Here is a 24454-nt window from a genome sequence, read left to right as displayed (position 1 = left end):
TTCCTTCTCATCGTCGTCTCTCTCAAGGGAGTAGAGGATATAACACAGCAAAATAAATCAGAAACCAGAGGCAAATGAATAATAAAAAATAATAGTAATAAGTATACAAGGAGCCATCAGAAACCAAAGTTCATCCCCAGAAGCTTTAGGCTGTGGTACGGTCCGCATCATGGTTCGATCTTTCGATCGCATCACGCGGCTCCTCCTTTGAAGGAAAAATTATTTATTGGTAAATCTTAAACATTTCCTATGAAAAATCCTCCACTGGGTGTTTAATAGTAGTAAAATCGAAAAGCATATATAAGAGCTCAGAAGCAAAATGGGTATGAGAAATTTATCATCACTCAAAAAATAAATTTTGTAAGAGTGGTGCATGACTATCTCCAGATCTCATCACATCTCATCACAGCTCTTCAACTGAATATACGAAAACGATAAATAAAACTCCACGTGTGTGTGTGGAGGCGGGGGTAGGGAAATAAAGAGAAATGAGGTTGAGATCTGGAAGTAGCTACTGCGCTCGCTTTATAAGGCTAGAAACGAAGAGTAGAAACCCTAAATCGTGTGAGATTACCATCTTGTTCGCCTCGGTTCCCAATATTACAATATTAAAAAATGAAAAGTACATTCTAACACCACTTGTTTTACTTCATTACACTTAACTCCAATTACTTCTAACGGAGGTCCTACCATCAACTCGCGTCCAACTTTACTCTATTGAGCAACTGAATATAAAGACTTCAATTCAATTTCAAGTATTCAAATTTTTGTTCTAATAAAGTTTCTAAATTATTTGGAAGGGAAATGAAAAAGGAGAGCAATTGCAACATGAAAATACTTTTGTGGCCAAAATCATTTCTCAAAGAATATATCTTTGGAAAATCACTTTTGTATTTGATATCAGATCGTGAACACCATCATATTTACAAAAATTACCGCCTAATCAAGAAAAGACTGCTCACACTATATAGGCAAAAGGCTAATGTTGCTCATCCAGCTTTGGCATTCATGTTAAGAGTATCTCACATGAAGCTTGGGGCAATGTTGGGAATGTGGGATTGATAGAGGTATGCAGCGGAAGACAATAATAATTCTCGGCAGAATTTTTGGTGTTTAAAATTTATTTATATGTTAAAGATCGGATTTAAGAAGTACTTCGTGAATAGAGTCTCGTTTTAAAATTTCTTCGATAGTGCGAAAACTATATGTGTATCTACACCGAGACTGATCTTTGTTATCAACTCTTTGATTAATGAAACCCCGCGAACAAATTGAATGAAAATATTATGTTAAAATGTCTCTAAAAAATCTTAACTCAAAGATAAAAAAATAAGAAATAATTTTTTTATACTAGTATTTTCTATCTTTGCTTTGATTGTACTATTACTTTCTCAAAGTGATTTTCTTCTCAAGAATAACTCTCTTGGTTTCTGCGTGACTTTACAATATGTATAAGATCTATATAACCAATTCTTAATAAGGACTCACATATATATACATAATTTCCATTGGAAAATACAAATCACATGCCTTATGAGATTTGATGGAAAATACAAATCCGACTCTTTATGGAATCCAATTCCAATTGGAATTCTCATTTATGAACTTTCACATTCCTATTCCAATTCAAACTTGGATTTTAGTTTTAGAACTATTTTCCTATTAAAAAATTCAAATTCCATCCCAATAAGTTGAATTTGACGAACTCTTTAGGAATTCAATTCCTAATTGAATTTCACAATCAAGTTAATAATAATAATATATATATATATATATATATATATATATATATATATATATATATATATATATATATACACACACACACACACACACACACACACACACACAAACCAAGAGATATAATTTAAATTTCTATTTCAAATAGAAAACTTCAACTTGTCCAGAATATTAATTATATCCTCCATGCTAGCAAAGAATATAATAATATTTTATTTGAGTTAATAACTAAATTTATTTGACTAATTAAATTCTTTAATTTAATTATCAAATAATAAAGTAATTAGTTCTTTAGCAAAGATCAGAACACTCGTTAGTGTGCGACCCCATAGATTCATTACTAAGCTGGTAGTAAATTGATCACATTAATATACGAATCAAGGGTGGCGTCTAGCAATACTCCTTAATGACCGGATAGCATGAAGTATACAATTTACTCTCAATAACCCGTAGAAGAATAATGTATTAATTCCTTCTGTCCTTATAACTATGGGTCACCCTAGGATATGGTTCAACTGCCAAATCCTAATAGGCGACCAACTATATGTTCATGTCAAATATAATCGACAATTGACTGACCTAAGAGACTCTTTTCTTCTTTCATTCAATCGCCTTAGCCAGGGTCTTAGTTTGGTCGGTTATAATTTATGACAACATGGAGCTTAAACTCATTATCAAGAGTTGACATATTCCATCTTGATCAATCACTAATTCTATAAGTATTTAACTGTACCCAATATTCTTTCAACTATCGCCCTAGGGCCAAAGGTATCTAGTATCAAAAAATAATAAATAACTTGTCAATCACTATGATGATATCAGATCAAATGAAACTCTTACATCACATTTTTCTAGAAAATATCCTATTGACATCTTATGGTAATTCTAACAATTAGGAATTATTCAATGAATCGGTTCAATGATCATATCTCTATATTCATCATCTATTTATGTGATTTAGTTAATGAGATCAACTAATCTTTATTCTATTAAGACGATCATATAAATACTGATCTAACCGGATTACCAATGTCCAAATTAATAATCCTACGATCAAGAACAAAATTTAGATTAAATTATAAGAGACTTTACTCTCATTATCATGATCTCCATCATAATGACAAGTCTCAAAATTTAATTAAGGGCCTTATTAAGTTAATCAAGCAATTAATAATAACTATGATAAGCGAATATCAAATGCCATATATTTTTATATCAAATAACATTCACAAAAATATGTTCAAATCATCAAATATGAGATTGGATCTAGGGCATATCTAATATATCCTTAACAATCTACCACTTGCACTAGAGCCAATCGATCTTGTGCTTCATTCCCATTTTTCACTTGTGCTTGTCAAACTCCTTTGCTCCAAGAGCTTTAGTGAAAGGGTCTGCAACATTTTCCTTTCCATCAACCTCTTGAATCTCGACGTCTCCACGTTCAATGATCTCTCTTATCAAGTGATACCTTCGCAGAACGTGTTTGGATTTTTGGTGTGATCTTAGTTCTTTTGCTTGAGCAATGGCTCCAGTATTGTCACACAATAATGGAACTGCACATTCTATTGAACGAACCATACCAAGTTCAATTAAGAACTTTTTCATCCATACAACTTCCTTAGCAGCTTTACTAGCTGCTATATATTATGCTTCAGTCACTGAATCAGCTACTGTAGCTTGTTTGGAACTTTTCCAACTCACTGCACAACCATTTAAGGTGAATACATAACCATAAATAGATTTGCTATCATCTCTATCTGAAGAGAAACTTGCATCAGTATAACCTTCAAGTTTCAACTCAGAATCTCCATAAATGAGGAATTGGTCTTTAGTCTTTAGTCCTTCTTAAGTACTTAAGAATGGTCTTCACCACCTTCTAATGTTCCTCACCAGGATTTGCCTGATATCGGCTAGTCACTCCAAGTGCATAAGCCATATCAGGACGTGTACATGTCATAGCATACATGATATCTCCCACTGCACTAGTGTATGGGATCCTACTCATGCGTTCTCTCTCTATAGGTGTTTTAGGACAATCCTCCCTACTGAGAGTAATTCCAGTGCCTATCGGTAGATAGCCTCTTTTGGAATTATTCATATTATACCCCTTTAAGATGTTATCAATGTATAAATGCTGGGAAAGCCCAAGCAGCTTCTTATATCTATCTCTATAGATCTTTATTCCCAATATATAAGCTGATTCTCCCAAGTCTTTCATGGAGAACTGTTCAGATAGCCAAATATTGGTACTTTGCAATGCTGGTACAACATTTTCGATGAGCAATATATCATCAACATAAAGTATTAAGAATATAATTGTGCTCCCACTAACCTTTTTGTACACACAAGGCTCTTCTTCGCATCTAACAAAATTGAACTTTTCAATTATCTTATTAAAGTGAATATTCCAACTTCGAGAAGCTTGCTTTAGTCCATAGATGGATCTATATAGCTTGCAAATTTTATTATGATCAAGCGAAGATGTGAAACCTTCAGGTTGTGTCATGTACACATCCTCTTCTAACTCACCATTAAGAAAAATTGTTTTCACATCCATTTATCATATTTCATAATCCTAGTATGCTGCCATAGCAAGCAAAAGCCGAATTGATTTAAGCATTGCCATGGGAGAGAAAGTCTCATCATAGTCGACTCCTTCTTTCTAACGATATCCCTTGGCAACAAGACGTGCTTTGTAGGTCTCCACCTTTCCGTCTGCTCTAATCTTTTTCTTAAAAACCCATTTACAACCTATAGGTTTTGTATCCTTTGAAGGTTTAACTAAAGTCCATACGTTATTTTTCTTCATGGATTTTATTTCGGATTCCATAGCCTTTTGCCATCTCTCATGGTCAGAACTTTGTATCGCCTCTTCATAGGTCTTAGGGTCATCATCATTATGATCAACCTCATTTGATACATCATCTTGTACCATTAGATTTAATCTAGTTGGTACCTGACGTTCTCGTGTAGACCTTCTAAGAGGTTTTTGTACAACTTGCTCACCTTATGTTGGATTTGGTTGTTGTTCAATTTGGTTTGGAACTGGTTCATTAACCTGTTCTTGAACTACATTTAGTTCTTGAACTTCAACCGTTGAAGATGTCAACTTACTTGTCAACTTCAAAATATCCAATAAAGGTTCTTCAACTTGTGTCTCATGATCTTGATATTGTGTTGATTCATTGGTTTCTTGAACTTCATCAAATTCTATTTTTCTACTACAATTTCCTTCTAAAAGAAATTCTCTCTCCAAAAAGGTTGCTCTTTTAGCCACAAACACTTTATGGTCGGAAGGGTGATAGAAATAATATCTCATTGTTTCTTTGGGATACCTAATGAACCTACACTTATCATAATTGAGTCAAGTTTATCAGATTGCAGTCTCTTAACCTAAGTTGGACAACCCCAAACTTTAATATGCTTAAGGTTAGGCTTGCATCCTTTCCATATCTCATATGGTGTTGTAGAGACTGACTTAGTTGGAACCTTATTAAGTAAGTATGTTGCTTCTTCTAAAACATATCCCCATAAATATATTGGAAGATTAATGAACCCCGTCATAGATTTCACCATATCTAATAAGGTTTGATTTCTCCTTTCAGACACACCATTATGTTGTGGTGTTCCTGGAGGTGTCTACTGTGAGAGAATCCCATTCTCTTTGAGATACCTCGTAGAATCTTCACTAAGATATTCTCCACCTCTATCAGACCTTAGTACCTTGATACTTTTACCCGTATGTTTCTCAGCTTCACTACGGAACCTTTTGAACATTTCAAAAGATTCAGATTTGTGTTTCATAAGATACACAAATCCATATCTTGACATATCATCAGTGGAGTTGATGAAGTAAGAATATCCACCTCTAGCTTGAATTTTTATGGGCCCACAAACATATGTATGAATTAGTCCCAATAATTCAGTAGCTCTTTCTCCACATCTAATAAATGGAGATTTGGTCATTTTTCCTTTGAGACAAGATTCATAAGTTGGATATGATTCAAAATCATACTTGTCAAGGTACAATTTCTTGTACAACTTGTTAATTTTTCTCTCTCTAATATGACTAAGCCTACAATGTCAAAGGTATGTATGATTTACTTGATTGTTTTTTTTCCTCTTAATACTTAAAATATGCATAATCGAATTAGCATTCACATTAGGTAAGACATAAACATCATATTGGAGATAGCCATTCACATATAAATTATCACCATAATAAATAGAGCAAATACCATTGCTTATAATAATGCGAAAACCACGTTTGTCTAATATAGAAGCTGATATTATGTTCGAAATAAATTTAGGAATATAATAACAATCATCCAACATAAGTACTTTGCTCGTAGGCATTATTAAAGAAATTGATCCTGTAACTACGATCGCAACTTTTGCACCATTTCCAACTTGTAGATTAACTTCTCCTTTCTTCAACCTTCTACGTATTTGGAACCCTACAACGTATTGCATCTGTTATAACCACTGCCAATATATAATACCCACAATGAAACATCAATAGTAGTTAAAGAAACTTTGAAAATATTTTTCATTTGAGTCTTACCTTGTTTCTTGTCATTTAGAGTTGCAAGATACTCCTTGCAGTTTCTCTTCCAATGTCCTATCTTCTTAAAATAGAAACATTCAACATCGGATTGGTCAACTTTGCCTCCTTTGCCTTTGGGTTTGGTCACACTACCCTTAGGCGCAGTAGACTTCTTCTTAGGTTTATTTTTACTCTTAACCTTCTTCTTAGAAGAGTTTCCAACCAACATGAATTCTTTTCTTTTCCTTAGATGCAAGTTGATTCTCATAATCAATCAGTATGTTAAGCATCTTATAAAGATCACAATCCATTTTATGCATATTGAAATTAATAGTGAATTGTGAAAAGGATTCAGAGAGTGACTGCAAGATCAAATCTTGAGAAAGCTCTTTACCCAACTCCCTCACCATACTAATCCGGATGCTGGGGTGGATTCCCTCAATAAAACGACGAACCCTCTCTCGAACTGTGGCAACCAAGGCCGGTGCATGTCGGGTCAAATCACTGAAACAGACTACATACTCTGACACTGTCATAGCACCATGGCGCAGCTACTCAAACTCCGCGCGCCATGAAGCCCAGAGGCTCTGAGGGATATACTTTCTCAAAAACATGTCCAAGAACTAAGTCCATGTAAATGAAGCTGCCACATCCGGACTACTCAACTCATAAGCATACCACCACTGATAGGCTGCTCCTCTAAGCTGGAAGGTGGTAAAAGAAAACCCACTCGGCTCCGCTACGCCCATAGTACGGAGAATACGATGACACTCCTCTAGAAAACCCTGAGCATCATTTGTAGCCAATCCGCTGGAGGTAGGTGAGTCATGGGTGGTACTTCTTGTACCTCTCAAGTCTAAGTTGCTCCGCCTCAGAAGCGGTTATCCTAGTCTCGTGCTGAACCGGAGCTACCGGCTGCATAGGGATTAACTCTAGGGCCTGGTCAACCTGGACCCTCTGCTCAGGAGTACGGGCCTGAGATGTGGCGGGAGCTAATGGAATCAATCCATCATGAGCTAAGGTGCTGAACATGATCACTAACTGGGCTAGAGTCTTCTGGAGGGCTGGTACAACACTAGGCACCTCCGGTGCCTGCCCTCCAGCTGGAGTTGTTGGGGGCTCCTCTGTCGCAGCTCGCGCGGGTGCTCTAGCTGCACCGCGTGGTCATCTTCTACCCCGGCCTATGGCAGCTCTAGCAGGGGGAGCGTGTGCCTGGTCGTCAGATCCTCCGGTACGGGTCCTCACCATCTGTGAGAAAGAATGGAATAAAGAAGTTTAGAATTGGATGCCAACAACATTTTGCATGACAAGGATTTAAAGAAGTATAATTGTTCCTAACAGTTCCATAGCCTCCCGAAGATAAGTACAGATGTCTCCATACCGATCCGCGAGACTCTAATAAACCGGCTTGTGACTCACGACACCTATGAACCTAGAGTTCTGATACCAACTTGTCACAATCCAAACATCCCTCCGAAACACGTCGTGACGGCACCGAGTCTTTACGACTAGGTAAGTCTAACAATTTATAGAAAATACCAATAATGGAAGCAAAGCTTAACATCTATTTGCAATAGATACTGGATAATCAATAATAATGCCGCTCGGCATATACAATAACCAAAACACTAACGTACACAACTTTTCCAAAACCCGAAACATCATGAGTCACAAGCTACAGAAAGGAAATAGTATCCCTATACACCAGGGTCTTATAAAAGAAAAAAAATACATAAAATGTTTGACACGGGGAAAAATAGAAAGGGACTCCAAGGTCTGTAGACGCGACATATATACCTTGAAGTTTCCAAAGTTGTCTCGACTCACTGATAATGCGGCTAATAACGAGCACCTGAATCTGCACACAAAACATGCGTAGAAGAGTAGTATGAATACACCACAATTGGTACTCAGTAAGTGCCAAGCCTAACCTCAGTCGAGTAGTGACGAGGTCAGGTCAGGCCCACTAGTATATAATAAATAAAGCAGGAGAATAAAACAGTTTAATAAGAGACTGGAGTTCAACAAAGGAAAACACAATGAAATAACGGAACAACACATGGAAATAAATAATAGGGGATCTCCCGAGATATCGTCTCGTAGTCCCAAAAGCAAATATGCAGGGAGAACTCCCGAGGTACCGCCTCGTAGTCTCAAAAATAAATGTATAGGGAGAACTCCCGAGGTACCGCCTCATAGTATCAAAAGTAAATGTGCAGGGAGATCTCACGGAATACCGTCCCGTAGTCCCAAAAGTAAATATGCAGGGGGATATCCCTGGATACCATCCCGTAGTCCCAAAGTAAATACACAGCACAGACAATTACAAACGATAAGTATAACAAGAGAATCTACAATTTAGACTAAGTACAAGTCGAGAAAAGAAGCAGGAATTCATTAAACATGCTGCAAGGAGTTCAGTTAAGCAATTAAGACACGTAGACATATTATTCTAGGCTAACATGGTAACTACACATGCTAGTATATTCAATTAAGGTGAAAACAGATAATTACTCAATAGAAATCAGGTTTTGCAACAAATAGCCTGTGTACGCACTCGTCACCTCGCGTACATGGCGCTCACATATCAATATCAGTACCAAATCCTAAGGGAAATTCCCCAACACAAGGTTAGACAAGCCACTTACCTCGAACTAAGCTCAAATCAATCCGTAAGAATGCCCTTTCCTCTATTATCCGACTCCGAATGGCCCAAATCTAGGAAAACACAATTTCATACCATAAATATATCTATAAGAAACTAATCTAATCAATGAAATCTAAATTAAAGCGAGAAATTAGGAAATCGTCCCAACAAGCCTCCCCGGGGCCACGTCTCAGAATCGGGTAAAAGTTATAAAATACGAACACCCATTCACTCACGAGTCTAACCATACAAGAATTACTCGAATCCGACCTCAAATCGCCTTCCAAAACTCGAAATTTTAATCTAAGAAGTTTCAACCATTTTCCCCCAAATTTCCAACTCAAATCCCTAATTAGAAGATGAAAATAGTAATAGATTCATGAAATGTATCCCAATCCGAGTTAGAATCACTTACCCCAATAATCTTCTTGAAGAAACCTCGAAAAATCGCCTCACACCGAGCGCTCAAAGTCCTAAAATTGAAATGGGAATCAAACCCTCGAATTCCTTTTTTCTGCGCAGATCTTCCGCATATGCGGACATGACATCGCACTTGCGTCACCGCACCTGCGGAATTCCCCTTGCAGGTGCGGAATCCACATAAAAACTCAGAGTCCATTTCTGTGATCCTAGGGTCGCACATGCGTGTGCGCACCTGCAGACCCATGTACACTTCTGCGATCACCTCCCACACACCAGCTTTCGCTTCTGTGATTACTCTTCCACAGGAGCGCCTCCGCTTCTGCGGTCCTATTTACGCACCCGCGACCACTGGCTACCCAGCCCAGGGCCGCATCTGCGAGCTACCCTCCGCCCATATGAGCCCGCACATGCGGTCTCACCTCCGCAGGTACGAAACACCAGAAACCAGCAATTCTCAGCAAGTGCCTAAGTCTATATCTCATTCCGTTAAGCATCTGAAACACACCCGAGGCCCTCGAGACCTCAACCAAACATACTAACCAGTCCCAAAACACCATATGAACTTAGTCGAGCCCTCGAATCACATCAAACAATGCTAAAATTACAAATCACCCTCTGATTCAAACTTAATAAACTTGAAACTTTCAAGTTCTATAACCGATGCTGAAACCTATAAAACTATGTCCGATTGACCCCAAATTTTGCACACAAGTCATATTCAATCTTATGGACTTAATCTAACTTCCGAAATCGAAATTCGACCCCGATGTCAAAAAGTGCACTACAGGTCAAAATCTCCAAAAATTCGACTTTCGCCATTTCAAGCCTAAATGAGCTATAGACCTCCAAAACACAATCCAAACACGCCCCTAAGTCCAAAATCACTCAACGGAGCTAACAGAACCGACTAAACTCCATTCCGCAGTCGTCTTCATGCAGTTTTAACTACGGTTAAAATTATAAGACTTAAGATTCCATTTATGAACTAAGTGTCCTAAAACACTCCAAAACCACAACCAACACCTCCCGACAAGACACATAAGTAGAAAATGACACGGGAAAGCAGTAAACAGGGGATCAGGCCTATAACTCTCGAAACGACCGGCCAGGTCGTTACATCCTTCCCCTCTTAAAATAATCGTTCGTCCTCGAACGAGTATAGAGACATACCTAAAGTGGTAAAAAATGAGGATAACGGCTGCACATATCATGCTTGGTCTCCCAAGTCACCTCATCGACCGACTGACCCCTCCACTGCACCTTCACGGAAGCAATGTTCTTTGACCTTAGCTTTCTGACCTGCCTGTCCAAAATAGCCACTGGCTCCTCAACATAAGATAGATCCTTGTCCAACTGGACTGAGCTGAAATCCAAAACATGAGCCGGATCACTGTGATACTTCCAAAGCATAGAAACGTGGAATACCGGATGAGCTCCTGCTAGACTGAGAGGTAAAGCAATCTTATAAGCAACCTCCCCAACTCGCCGCAACACCTCAAAGGGACCAATAAACCTTGGGCATAGCTTGTCCTTCTTCCTGAACTTCATAATGCCCTTAATAGGCGAAACCCGGAGCAAGGCCCGCTCTCCAACCATGAATGCAACATCGCAAACCTTCCAGTTTGCATAGCTCTTCTTCTTGGTCTGGGTTGTGCGAAGTCGATCCTGAATCACCTTCACCTTATCCAGGGCATCCTGGACCAAGTCTGTACCCAATAATCTGGCTTCACGTGGCTCGAACCAACCCACTAGGGACCGACACCGCTTACCATACAGAGCCTCATACGGTGCCATCTAGATGCTCGACTGATAACTGTTGTTGTAGGCAATCTCCGCAAGTGGAAAGAACTTAACCACGACCCTCCAAACTCCATCACACACGCACAGAGCATATCCTCTAATATCTAAATAGTGCGCTCGGACAGTCCGTCCGTCTGAAGGTGAAATGATGTGCTCAGCTCCACTCGAGTACCCAACTCATGATGTACGACCCTCCATAACCGTGAAGTAAACTGTATACCCCGGTCAGATATAATAGATACGGGTACACCATGAAGCCTGACGATCTCGCAGATATAGATTCGAGCCACCTGCTCGGAAGAATAAGTAGTCATCACAGGAATGAAATGAGCTGACTTGGTCAGCCTATCCACAATCACCCGAACTGCATCAAAACTATGCTGAGTCCGTGGGAGTCCAACAATGAAATCCATAGTGATCCGCTCCTATTTCCACTCTTGAATCTCTAACTTCTGAAGCAACCCACCCAGGCGTTGATGCTCACACTTCACTTGTATGCAATTTAGGCACCGTGCCACATACTCCACTATGTCTTTCTTCATCCTCCTCGGCCAATAATGTTGCCTCAAGTCTTGATACAACTTTGCGGCACCCAAATGAATGAAGTACCGCGAGCTATGAGCCTCCTGAAGAATCAACTCACGCAAGCCATCTACATTGGGCACACATTGCCTTCCCTACATCCTCAATGCACCATAATCCTCAATAGTGATCTCCTTAGCATCACCGTGCTGGACCGTGTCCTTAAGGACGAGCAAATGAGGGTCATCATATTGACTCTCCCTGATACGATCATAAAGAGAAGACCGGGAGACCACACAAGCCAATACTCGACTCGACTCAGAAATATCCAATCTCACAAACTGGTTGGATAAGTCCTCAACATCTAATGCCAATGGACTCTCTGCTGCTGGTAGATATGCTAAACTCCCCAAACTCTCCGCCCGGCGACTCAAAGCATCAGCCACCACATTGGCCTTCCCCGGGTGGTACAAAATGGTGATATCATAGTTCTTAAGTAGCTCCAACCATCTTCGCTGACGCAAGTTAAGATCCTTTTGCTTGAACAAATGCTGCAAACTCCGATGATCAATGTAAATCTCACAAGGAACACTGTACAAATAGTGCCGCCAAATCTTCAAGGCATGAACAATAGCTGCTAACTCAAAGTCGTGGACATGATAGTTTTTCTCAGGCACCTTCAGCTGTTTGGACGCGTAGGCAATCACCCTACCGTCTTGCATCAACACCATGCCAAGACCAATCCGCGACGCATCACAATATACACTATTAGACCCCGAAACTGTAGGCAATACCAATACCGAGGTTGTAGTCAAAGCTGTCTTGAGCTTCTGAAAGCTCTCCTCACACTCCTTTGTCTACCTGAACATAGCACCCTTATGGGTCAACCTGATCATAGGTGTTGCAATAGATGAGAATCCATCTACAAAACAACGGTAATACCCCGCCAACCCAAGAAAACTTCAGATCTCCGTAGCTGATGACGGTCTAGGCCAACTCTGTACTGCCTCCACCTTATTCGGATCCACCTTGATCCCATCACTCGATACTACATGACCCAAGAATGCCACTGAGTCTAGCCAAAACTCACACTTTAAAATTTTTGCATATAACTTCTTTTCTTTCAAAGTCTGAAGCACAGTCCTCAGGTGCTGCTCATGATCTTCTAGAGTCCGGGAGTACACCAGAATGTCGTCAATAAACACAATGACAAAGGAGTCAAGATAAGCCCGGAATACACTGTGCATCAAATGCATAAAAACTACTGGGGCATTGATCAGCCCAAAGGACATCACAAGAAACTCGTAGTGACCATACCGAGTCCTAAAAGCAGTCTTCGGGATATCTGGCTCCCGAATCTTCAACTGATGATAGCCTGAACGTAAGTCAATCTTGGAAAACATCCTAGAACCCTGTAGCTGATCAAATAAGTCATAAATATGAGGCAATGGATACCTGTTCTTCACTGTAACTTTGTTCAGCTGGCGATAATCAATGCACATATGCATAGAACCATCCTTTTTCTTCACAAACAAGACCAGAGCACCCCAAGGTGATACACTAGTCCGAATGAAGCCCTTATCAAGCAACTCCGGTAATTGCTCATTCAACTCAGCGGGAGCCATACGATATGGAGGAATAGAGATGGGCTGAGTGCCCGGCAATAAATCAATGCCGAAATCAATATATATGTCGGGCGGCATGCCCGGAAGATCATCTGGAAACACATACGGGAAGTCCCTCACTATTCGAACGAACTCAACTGTAGGGGTATCAATACTGACATCTCTCACATAAGCTAGATGCGTGTCACACCCCTTCTCAATCATTCGTTGAGCCTTAAGAAATGAAATAACTCTGTTGGGAGTATACTCTAAGGTACCCCTTTACTCTAATCGTGGTAAACCTTGCATAGCCAGCTTCACAGTCTTAGCGTGAGAATCAAGAATAGCATAATGGGGCGACAACCAATCCATGCCCAAGATAACATCGAAGTCTACCATACTGAGCAACAATAAATTGGCTCTGGTCTCAAAACAACTAAGAGCAATCAAACACGACTGATACACGCGGTCCACAACAAGAGAATCTCCCACATGAGTAGACACATAAACATGAGAACTCAAAGAATCCCGAGATACGCCCAGATGTGGGGTAAAATAAGAGGACACATAGGAATACGTAGAGCCTGTGTCAAATAATACCGACACATATCTATGACAGACTGGAACAATACCTGTAATGTTAGAGTCGAAAGCAATTGCCTCTATACGAGCCGAAAAAGCATAATATCTGGCATGTCCTCCCCCTCTAGGGCGACCTCGACCTCCCCGACCTCCACCTCGAGCTAGATGAGTAGGTAGGGCGGTAGCTGGTGCTGGAATCATAACCTGAGGACCCAGTGGAGCACGTGGTAGCTAAGAAGTCTGCGGAGGTGTAACCCTCATAAGTCTGGGGCAATCCTTTACTATATGGAGAGTGCCGCCACACTCAAAACAACCCCTTGGGGGGCGTGGCTGTTATGACTCACTCGGGCCAGGTCTGCTGGACTGGCTGCTAAAAGCACCCCTAGTAGGAGGCACACTAGATACTAACGGTGCATAATAAGGCTCTTGGGGCCTAGAAGGGGTTGGAACACCACTGGCGGTTGGAAGAGCTGAATGAACGGGGCGACTCACATAACCCCTACCATGTCGAACTGCAGTTGGGGCACGAGTACCACTATAAGTGCTAGACTCTTGAGACCTCTTGGCCTCCTCTCCTCTATGTCCCGGGCAAGCATGCCCTCCAATCACCTGGAAATACTCGCAACCTGCTGATAAGAAATATCCATCTCCAACTCCATCGCCATACTGATCCGGATGTTGTGGTGGAGTCCCTCAATAAAATGACGAACCCTCTCTCGAACTGTGGCAACCAAGGCCTGTGCAAGTCGGGACAAATCACTGAAATGGACTGCATACTCTGACACAGTCATAGCACCCTGGCACAGCTACTCAAACTTCACGTGCCTTGAGTCCATGAGGCTCTAAGGGACATACTTTCTCTAAAATATGTCCGAGAACTGAGTCTATGTAAGTGAAGCTGCCTCATACTGACTACTCAACTCGTAAGCACACCACCACTGATAGGTTGCTCCTCTAAGCTGGAAGGTGGTAACAGAAACCCCACTTATCTCCGCTACGCCCATAGTACAAAGAATACGATGACACTCCTCCAGAAAATCTTGAGCATCATCTGTAGCCAATCCGCTGAAGGTAGGTGGCTGGTACTTCTTATACCTCTCAAGTCTGAGCTGCTCCGCCTCAGAAGTGGTTATCCTAGTCTCGTGCTGAACCGGAGCTACCGGTTGCATAGGGATGAACTCTGGGGCCTGGGCAACCTGGACCCTCTGCTCAGGAGTACGGGTTGCAGGAGTTTGTGCCCCTCCGCCGGCTTGAGATGTGGCGGGAGCTAATGGAATCAATACAACCTAAGCTAAGGTGCTGAACATGATCATTAACTGGGCTAGAGTCTCCTGGAGGGATAATGCAGCAATAGGCACCTCCGGTGCCTACCCTCCAACTGGAACTGCTGGGGGCTACACTGTCGCAGTTCGAACGGGTGCTCTGGCTGCACCGCGTAGTCGTCCTCTACCCCGGCCTCTGGCAGCTCTAGCAGGGGGCGCGGGTGCCTGGTCGTCAGATCCTCCGGTACGGGTCCTCACCATCTGTGAGAAAGAATGGAATAAAGAAGTTTAGAATTGGATGCTAACAACTTCGCACGACAAGGATTCAAAGAAGTATAATTGTTCCTAACAGTTCCATAGCCTCCCGAAGATAAGTACAGACGTTTCCGTACCGATCAACGAGACTCTGATAAACCGGTTTGTGACTCACGACACCTATGAACCTAGAGTTTTGATATCAATTTGTCACAAACCAAACATTTCTCTGAAACACGTCGTGATGGCACCTAGTCTCTACGACTAGGTAAGCCTAACAATTTACAGAAAATACCAATAACGGAAGCAAAGCTTAACATCTAATTACAATAGATACTGGATAATCAATAACAATATCGCTCGGCATGTACAATAACCAAAACACTAACGTACATAGCTTTCCCAAAACCCAGAACATCATGTGTCACAGGCTACAGAAAGGAAATAGAATCCTTATACACCAGGGTCTAATAAAAGAAAGAAAATACAGAAAGTGTTTGACACAGGGAAAAATAGACGGGGACTCCGAGGTCTGCAGACGCGACAGATATACCTTGAAGTCTCCAAAGCTGTCACGACTCACTGATAATGTGGTTGATAACGAGCACCTGAATCTGCACACAAAACATGTGTAGAAGAGTAGCATGAGTACACCACAATTGGTACTCAGTAAGTGCCAAGCCTAACCTCGGTCGAGTAGTGACGAGGTCAGGTCAGGCCCACTAGTATATAATAAATAAAGCAGGAGAATAAAACAGTTTAATAAGAGATTGGAGTTCAACAAAGGAAAACACAATGAAATAATGGAACAACACATGGAAATAAACAACAAAGGATCTCCCGAAATACCATCTCGTAGTCCCAAAAGCAAATATATAGGGAGAACTCCTGAGGTACTGCATCGTAGTCTCAAAAGTAAATGTACAGGTAGAACTCCCGAGGTACCGTCTCGTAGTCTCAAAAGTAAATATGTAGGTAGATCTCCCGGGATACCGTCCCGTAGTCCCAAAAGTAAATATGCAGGGGGATCTCCCGGGATATCGTCCCGTAGTCCCAAAGTAAATACACTATGCAGACAATTACAGACGATAAGTACAGCAAGAGAATCTATAATTTAGACTAAGTACAAGTCGAGAAAAGAAGCAGGAATTCACTAAGCATGCTACAAGGAGTTCAGTTAAGCAATCAAGACATGTAGACATATTATTCTAGGCTAACAGGGTAACTACACATGCTAGTATATTCAATTAAGGTGAAAACATGTAATTACTCGGTAAAAATCAGGTTTTGCAACAAATAACACATGTACGCACTTGTCACCTTGCATACACGGCGCTCACATATCAATATCAGTACCAAATCCTAAGGGAAATTCCCCCACACAAGGTTAGGCAAGCCACTTACCTCGAACCAAGCTCAAATCAAATCGTAAGAATGCCCTTTCATCGATTATCCGACTCTGAATGGCCCAAATCTAACTAAACACAATTTCATACCATAAATATATCTATAAGAAACTAATCGAATCAATGAAATCTAAACTAAAGCAAGAAATTAGGAAATCATCCCAAAAAGCCTCCCCGGACCCACATCTCGGAATCGGGTAAAAGTTATAAAATACGAATACCCATTCACTCACGAGTCTAACAGTCACATCCCAAAATCTAACCATGGTCGTGATGGCGCCTATCGTGTTACAAGGCAAGCCTGCTTCCCAAAATATTACTACTAAACCGATTATAAGAATTTAATAAAACATTTCAACATTTAAATTTTTCATAAACTAAATCAACTCTAAATATAATATAGAAAGATACGGAAACGAGACCCAAACATCGGGGTGTCACTAAGTCAAGAGCGTCTAAAACTATAAACTAAGATATATAAACTGTCTAACTATCCAAAAGAAGAAATGACAAGGGGAGTAACAAGGTCCTGCGGGCGCTAACAACTACCTTGCAGTCTCCAAAGATAGCCGGCCTGAACTCAACGATCGCCGCCTTCTAACTCACCTGGATCTGCACATAAAGTGGAGGGTGTAGTATGAGTGCAACCGACTTAGTAGTAACAGAAATAACTAAGGAACTTAGCAGTAGTAACGAGCTAAGTAGAATAATCCAATTATTATTTCCACAATTAAGTACAAACAGGAGTAGACAGGTAATTTCATAAATCAGTAAGACTACAAGAAAAATTAATAGGTAAATACAGCAGCAACAAAAGTAAATGCAACCTCACAGCAATGTCACTCCATCACTCAGCCCTCGCACTCAACACTCAACACTATGTGCTCACTGGGGGTGTGTACAGACTCCAGAGGGGCTCCCAAAGCCCAAGCGCTAAGCACGGACAACTCACGTGCCATCATATCAATATCTGGATCCGTACGGTCAACTCACGTGCTACACGGATAACTCACGCGCTGTGGTATCAATACCTAGACCCGCACAGTCAACTCATGTGCTACGCGGACAACCCACGCGCTATGGTATTAATATCCTCACAACCAGGCCCTCGGCCTCACTCAATCATGTACCTCACTAGCCTCACCATCATCAACAAATAAGGGAACACAACCCACATCAAGTATCACAGCATATTAGCAAATAATAGGGACTGAGGTAAACATGTACAATAATTTATATGACTGAGTACAAATAGTGTGAGCATAAATAAAGCCTAAGCATGATCTCTAACATGAAGGCACACAAGTTCAACAACAAGTAACTACGTAAACACATATGATGGCTATGAGGCCTCATGGGACGGACCAAGTCTCAATCCCTCGAGGTATACACCCATACGCCCGTCACCTAGCGTGGGTATCACCTCCAAATAGTCACACGATATCAAATTCTCCGGGTTTATACCCTCAGAGCCAGAGTTAAAACTGTTACTTACCTTAACAACGTAAAATCCTACTCCGGGATGCCCTCGCCTCTAGACTCGGTCTCCAAAAGCTCCGAATCTAACCAAAAATCAGAATACTACTATCAACATAGTCTAAAGAATTGAATTCCACAATAAAAACTACAAAATATGACAAAAATCTGAAACCGGCCAAAACCCGGCCTCTGGGCCCATATCTCGAAATTAGTCAACAATGGCAGAATCAAAACCCTCATCCTCTCCCGAGCCTAACCATATAAAATTTATCAAAATCGGACTCCGTTTGGTCCCTCAAATCCCTACCTAAAACTCTCCAAAACTCAAACCCTAATTCCCTCAATTTCACTTTGAAATCATCAATCAAATCCCAAAAACGAAGATGGATTCATAAAATATATCCAAAACCGAGTAGAGAACACTTACCCCAATTCTTATGGTGAAAATCACCCCAATCCGAGCTCCCCAACTAAAAATATGACCGAATGAACAAACCCTTATTTTATATATTTTTCTGGCAGTTATTCTACCTCGTTTCTCATGCCAAATGATCCCGAAACTTGCTTTTTATGCCTCCAATTGATTCCTTGTGAAATTTTAGTCAATTTAGGCTTTTGAATTACTTAATTGAACCTTATAATGAAAGAGATATGTTTCAATTTAGGTTTCAATATTTACAAATAGTGCAGATTTTTAAATACGTCGTCACTGGCAATTTCGTAATTAATCTGAAAAATCTGGCAACCTAATTCTTAGTAAAATAATAATAAAATCCTCATACGATGTCCAAATTCGACGATTCTTTTTTGCTACGGTCCGTAATTACGATACGGATCTAATGCTTCAATCAAAAAAGAAATCGGAGCTCATTTGTTCAATATGATATCATTTATGCTTGAAAAAACGACATCGAAACATAAGAAAAACGAGCGCAACACAACCCAAACCTATCCGAAACTCACTCGAGGCCCTCTAGACCTCAACCAATAATTCCAACAAGTCTTATATCACTACCTGAACTTAGTCAAACTTTCGGAACATCCAAAACAACACCAAAACACCAAATCAACCTTAGATTCAAGCTTAAGAACTTCTAAACTTTCAACTTTCACCAATTCAAGCCTAATTCTACCACGGACCTCCAAATTATATTCCGAACACACTCCTAAGTCTAAAATCACCCAACGAAGCTAATAGTATCATAAAAATCCATATCCGAATTCGTTTACTCATAAGTCAACTTCCGATTGACTTTTCTAACTTAACTTTCTAACTAAGAGACTAAGTGTTCATTTTACTCCAAAACTACTCTGGACCCAAACCTACCAACTCGATACAACTCAACACCGCTGAACAACACATAAAGAAGCAGGAATGGGGAAACATGGCTATAACTCTCGGAATGACTGGCCAAGTCGTTACATCCTCCCCCTCTTAAACAAACGTTCATCCTCGAACGTGCCAAGAGTTGTTCTCAAAACCATCAAGAACTCTCTATGAACCCCAATGGCACAAAACCAATCCACCAGGACTAAATCCTTCTAACTCAACCAAGCTACGCAATCCACCAAAAACCTGAGGACATTGCCACAAAACCCATGTAGAACTCATTACCTCATATACACACCCAAAGAACTAATCATACCCATTACCATGCCGATCCAACCTACTACCAAGATGTCCTATCTATCTGAGTTCCTTCTGAATTACCTTCAAATTGATACTTTGCCCTGCCATAACACCACAATCCTCAATCCAGACTCACCACACGAGACCCAAGCATAAAACCACACCGCCCTAAGGCTCATAAGCCGCTGAATACTTTCTTAAAATTTCCCAAAAGTACCACAAGCACGCGCTCATACAATCAACACCTCAGTGCTCAAGCTACAGTCAAAACCCGGCCTCATGTCCTCCAGACTGGCCCGACATCAACACACAGAAATCACATCTCGCACCTCATCCAGGGAATTACAAGCCGTCGATGCACAACTGATACCGAGTGCCTTTGTGCGCATATGAATGCGTGGAAAGAATTCAAAGAGTTACACTTCAAGCTAAATCAATACCGCACGAAAAGAATTCAAGAATGTGAAATTTTCCTAAAGGTTCTACAGCCTCTCGAAGATAAGTACAAATGTCTCTGCACCGATCCGCAAGACTCTACTAAACCCGCTCATGACTCATGAGACCTATGTAACCTAGGCTCTGATACTAACTTGTCACGACCCAAAATTTAACCATGGTCGTGATGGCGCCTATCGTGTTACAAGGCAAGCCTACTTCCCAAAATATTACTACTAAACCGATTATAAGAATTTAATAAAATATTTCAACATTTAAATTTTTTATAAACTAAATCAACTCTAAATATAATATAGAAAAATACGGAAACGAGACCCAAACATCGGGGTGTCACTTAGTCATGAGCGTCTAAAACTATAAACTAAGATATATAAACTGTCTAACTATCCAAAAGTAGAAATGACAAGAGGAGTAACAAGGTCCTGCGGATGCTAACAGCTACTTTGCAGTCTCCAAAGATAGCCGGCCTGAACTCAACGATCGCCGCCTTCTAACTCACCTGGATCTGCACATAAAGTGGAGGGTGTAGTATGAGTGCAACCGACTCAGTAGTAACGGAAATAACTAAGGAACTGAGCAGTAGTAACGAGCTAAGCAAAATAATCTAATTATTATTTCCACAATTAAGTACAAATAGGAGTAGACAGGTAATTTCATAAATCAGTAAGACTACAAGGAAAATTAACAGGTAAATGCAGCAACAACAAAAGTAAATACAACCTCACATCAATGTCACTCCATCACTCAGCCCTCGCACTCAACACTCAACACTCAAAACACTCAACACTTTGCGCTCACTAGGGGTGTGTACAGACTCCGGAGGGGCTCCCAAAGCCCAAGCGCTAAGCACGGACAACTCACGTGCCATCATATCAATACCCGGATCCGCACGGTCAACTCACGTGCTACGCGGATAACTCACGCGCTATGGTATCAATACCTAGACCCGCACGGTCAACTCACATGCTACGCGGATAACTCACGCGCTATGGTATTAATATCCTCACCACCAGGCCCTCGGCCTCACTCAATCATGTACCTCACTAGCCTCACCATCATCAACAAATAAGGGAACACAACCCACTTAAAGTATCACAGCATATTAGCAAATGATAGAGACTGAGGTAAACATGTACAATAATTTCTATGACTGAGTACAAATAATATGAGCATGAATAAAGCCTAAGCATGATCTCTAACATGAAGGCACGCAAGTTCAACAACAAGTAACTACGTAAACATAGATGATGGCCACGAGGCCTCACGAGTCGGACCAAGTCTTAATCCCTCGAGGTATACACCCACACGCCCATCACCTAGCGTGGGTATCACCTCCAAACAGTCACACGATATCAAATTCTTCTGGTTTATACCCTGAGAGCCAGAGTTAAAACTGTTACTTACCTTAACAGCGTAAAATCCTACTCCGGGATGCCCTCGCCTCTGGACTCGGTCTCCAAAAGTTCCGAATCTAACCAAAAATCAGAATACTACTATAACATAGTCTAAAGAATCGAAATCCACAATAAAAACTACAAAATATGCCAAAGATCCGAAACCGGCCAAAAACTGGCCTCCGGGCCCATGTCTCGAAATCAGTCAACAATGGAAGAATCAAAACCCTCGTCCTATTACGAGTCTAATCATATAAAATTTATCAAAATCGAACTTCGTTTGGTCCCTCAAATCCCTACCTAAAACTCTCCAAAACTCAAGCCCTAACTCCCTCAATTTCACTTTGAAATCATCAATCAAATCCCCAAAACAAAGATGGATTCATGAAATATAACCAAAACCGAGTAGAGAACACTTACCCCAATTCCTATGGTGAAAATCGCCCCAATCCGAGCTCCCCAACTCAAAATATGATCAAATGAACAAACTCGCTTTTTATGCCTCCAATGGATTCCTAGTGAAATTTTAGTCAATTTAGTCTTTTGAATCACTCAATTGGACCTTATAACGAAGGATATATGTTGGTTTCAATATTTGCAAATAGTGCAGATTTTTAAATACACCGCCAGTGGCAATTACGTAATTAATCTGAAAAAAATCTTGCAACCTAATTCTTAGTAAAATGACCATAAAATCCTCATACGATGTCCAAATTCGACGATTCTTTTTACTACGGGTCCGTAATTACGATATGGATATAATGCTTCAATCAAAAAAGAAATCGGAGCTCATTTGTCCAATATGATATCATTTATGCTTGAAGAAACGGCGTCGAAACATAAGAAAAACGAGCGCAACACAACCCAAACCTATCCGAAATTCACCCGAGGCCCTCGGGACGTCAACAAATAATTCCAACAAGTCATATGTCACTACCCGAAACACCCAAAACAACACCAAATCAATCCCAGATTCAAGCCTAAGAACTTATAAACTTCCAACTTTCGCCAATTCAAGCCTAATTCTACCACGGACCTCCAAATTATATTCTGGACACATTCCTAAGTCTAAAATCACCCAACAAAGCTAATCGAATCATAAAAATTCACATCCGAATTCGTTTACTCATAAGTCAACTTCCGGTTGACTTTTCTAACTTAACTTTCTAACTAAGAGACTAAGTGTTCATTTCACTCCAAAACTACTCCGGACACAAACCTACCAACTCGATACAACTCAACACCGCTGAACAACACATAAAGAAGCAGGAATGGGGGAAAAAAGGGCTATAACTCTCGGAATGACTGGTTGGGTTATTACACTAACCATACAAGAATTACTCGAATCCGACCTCAAATCGCCTTCCAAAACTCAAAATTTTAGTCTAAGAAGTTTCTACCATTTCTCTCAAAATTTCCAACTCAAATCCCTAATTAGAAGATGAAAATAGTAATAGATTCATGAAATACAGTTCAATCCGAGTTAGAATCACTTACCCCAACAATCTTCTTGAAGAAACCTTGAAAAATCGCCTCACACCGAGCTCCCAAAGTCACAAAATTGAAATGGGAATCAAACCCTCGAATTCTTCTTTCCTACGCAGATCTTCCGCATTTGCAGACATGACATCGCACCTGCATCACCGCACCTACGGAATTCCCCTCGCATGTGCAGATTCCACTTAAAAACTCAGAGTCTGCTTCTATGATCCTAGGGTCACACCTGCGTGTGCGCACCTGCGGACCCATGTCCGCTTCTATGATCACCTCCCACAGACCAGCCTTAGCTTCTGCGATTACTCTTCCGCATGAGCGACTTTACTTCTGCGGTCCCATTTTCGCACCCGCGACCACCGGCTACCCAGCCCAGGGCCGCATCTGCTAGCTACCCTCCGCGCAAGCGAGCCCGCACCTGCGGTCTCACCTCCGCAGGTACGAAACACCAGAAACCAACAATTCTCAGCAAGTGCCTAAGTCCAAATCTCATTCCGTTAAGCATCCGAAACACACTCAAGGCCCCTGGGACCTCAACCAAACATATTAACCAGTCCTAAAACACCATACGAACTTAGTCGAGCCCTCAAATCACATCAAACAACGCTAAAAATACAAATCACCCTCTGATTCAAACTTAATGAACTTGAAACTTTCAATTTCTACAACTGATGCTGAAACTTATCAAACCACATCCGATTGACCCCAAATTTTATACACAAGTCATATTCAACCTTACGGACTTAAATCCAACTTCCGAAATCGAAATCCGACCCCTATGTCAAAAAGTCCACTACATGTCAAAATCTCCAAAAATTCGACTTTCGCCATTTTCAAGCCTAAATGAGCTATAGACCTCCAAAACACAATCTGAACACACCCCTAAATCCAAAATCACTCAACGGAGCTAACGGAACCGACGAAACTCCATTCCAGAGCCATCTTCACGTAGTTCCGATTATGGTCAAAACCCTAGGACTTAAGCTTCCGTTTAGGAACTAAGTGTCCCAAAACACTCCAAAACCACAACCAACACCTCCCGACAAGACACATAAGCAGAAAATGATACGGGGGAAGCAGTAAACAGGGGATCAGGGCTATAACTCTCGAAACGACCAGCCAGGTCGTTACATCCTCCCCCTCTTCAAATAATCGTTCGTCCTCGAACGAGTATAGAGACATACCTGAAGCGGTAAAAAGATGAGGATAAC

The 24454-nt window shown here is 40.9% G+C and overlaps 1 non-coding gene across 1 annotated transcript; it reads right to left on the bottom strand.

Moving 5' to 3' along the window:
- Positions 1-304: 304 nt before the first annotated feature.
- Positions 305-402, bottom strand: LOC142176896 (small nucleolar RNA Z221/R21b). Its single transcript, XR_012705700.1, has one exon. It is a non-coding gene; the product is annotated as a small nucleolar RNA Z221/R21b (small nucleolar RNA).
- Positions 403-24454: the final 24052 nt, after the last annotated feature.

The sequence above is a fragment of the Nicotiana tabacum genome, chromosome 22 (genome assembly GCF_000715075.1).
Source record: "Nicotiana tabacum cultivar K326 chromosome 22, ASM71507v2, whole genome shotgun sequence".
NCBI lineage: Eukaryota > Viridiplantae > Streptophyta > Magnoliopsida > Solanales > Solanaceae > Nicotiana > Nicotiana tabacum.
The sequence above is the reverse complement of the archived record's forward strand: the minus strand, read 5'-3'. Positions and strand labels throughout refer to the sequence as shown.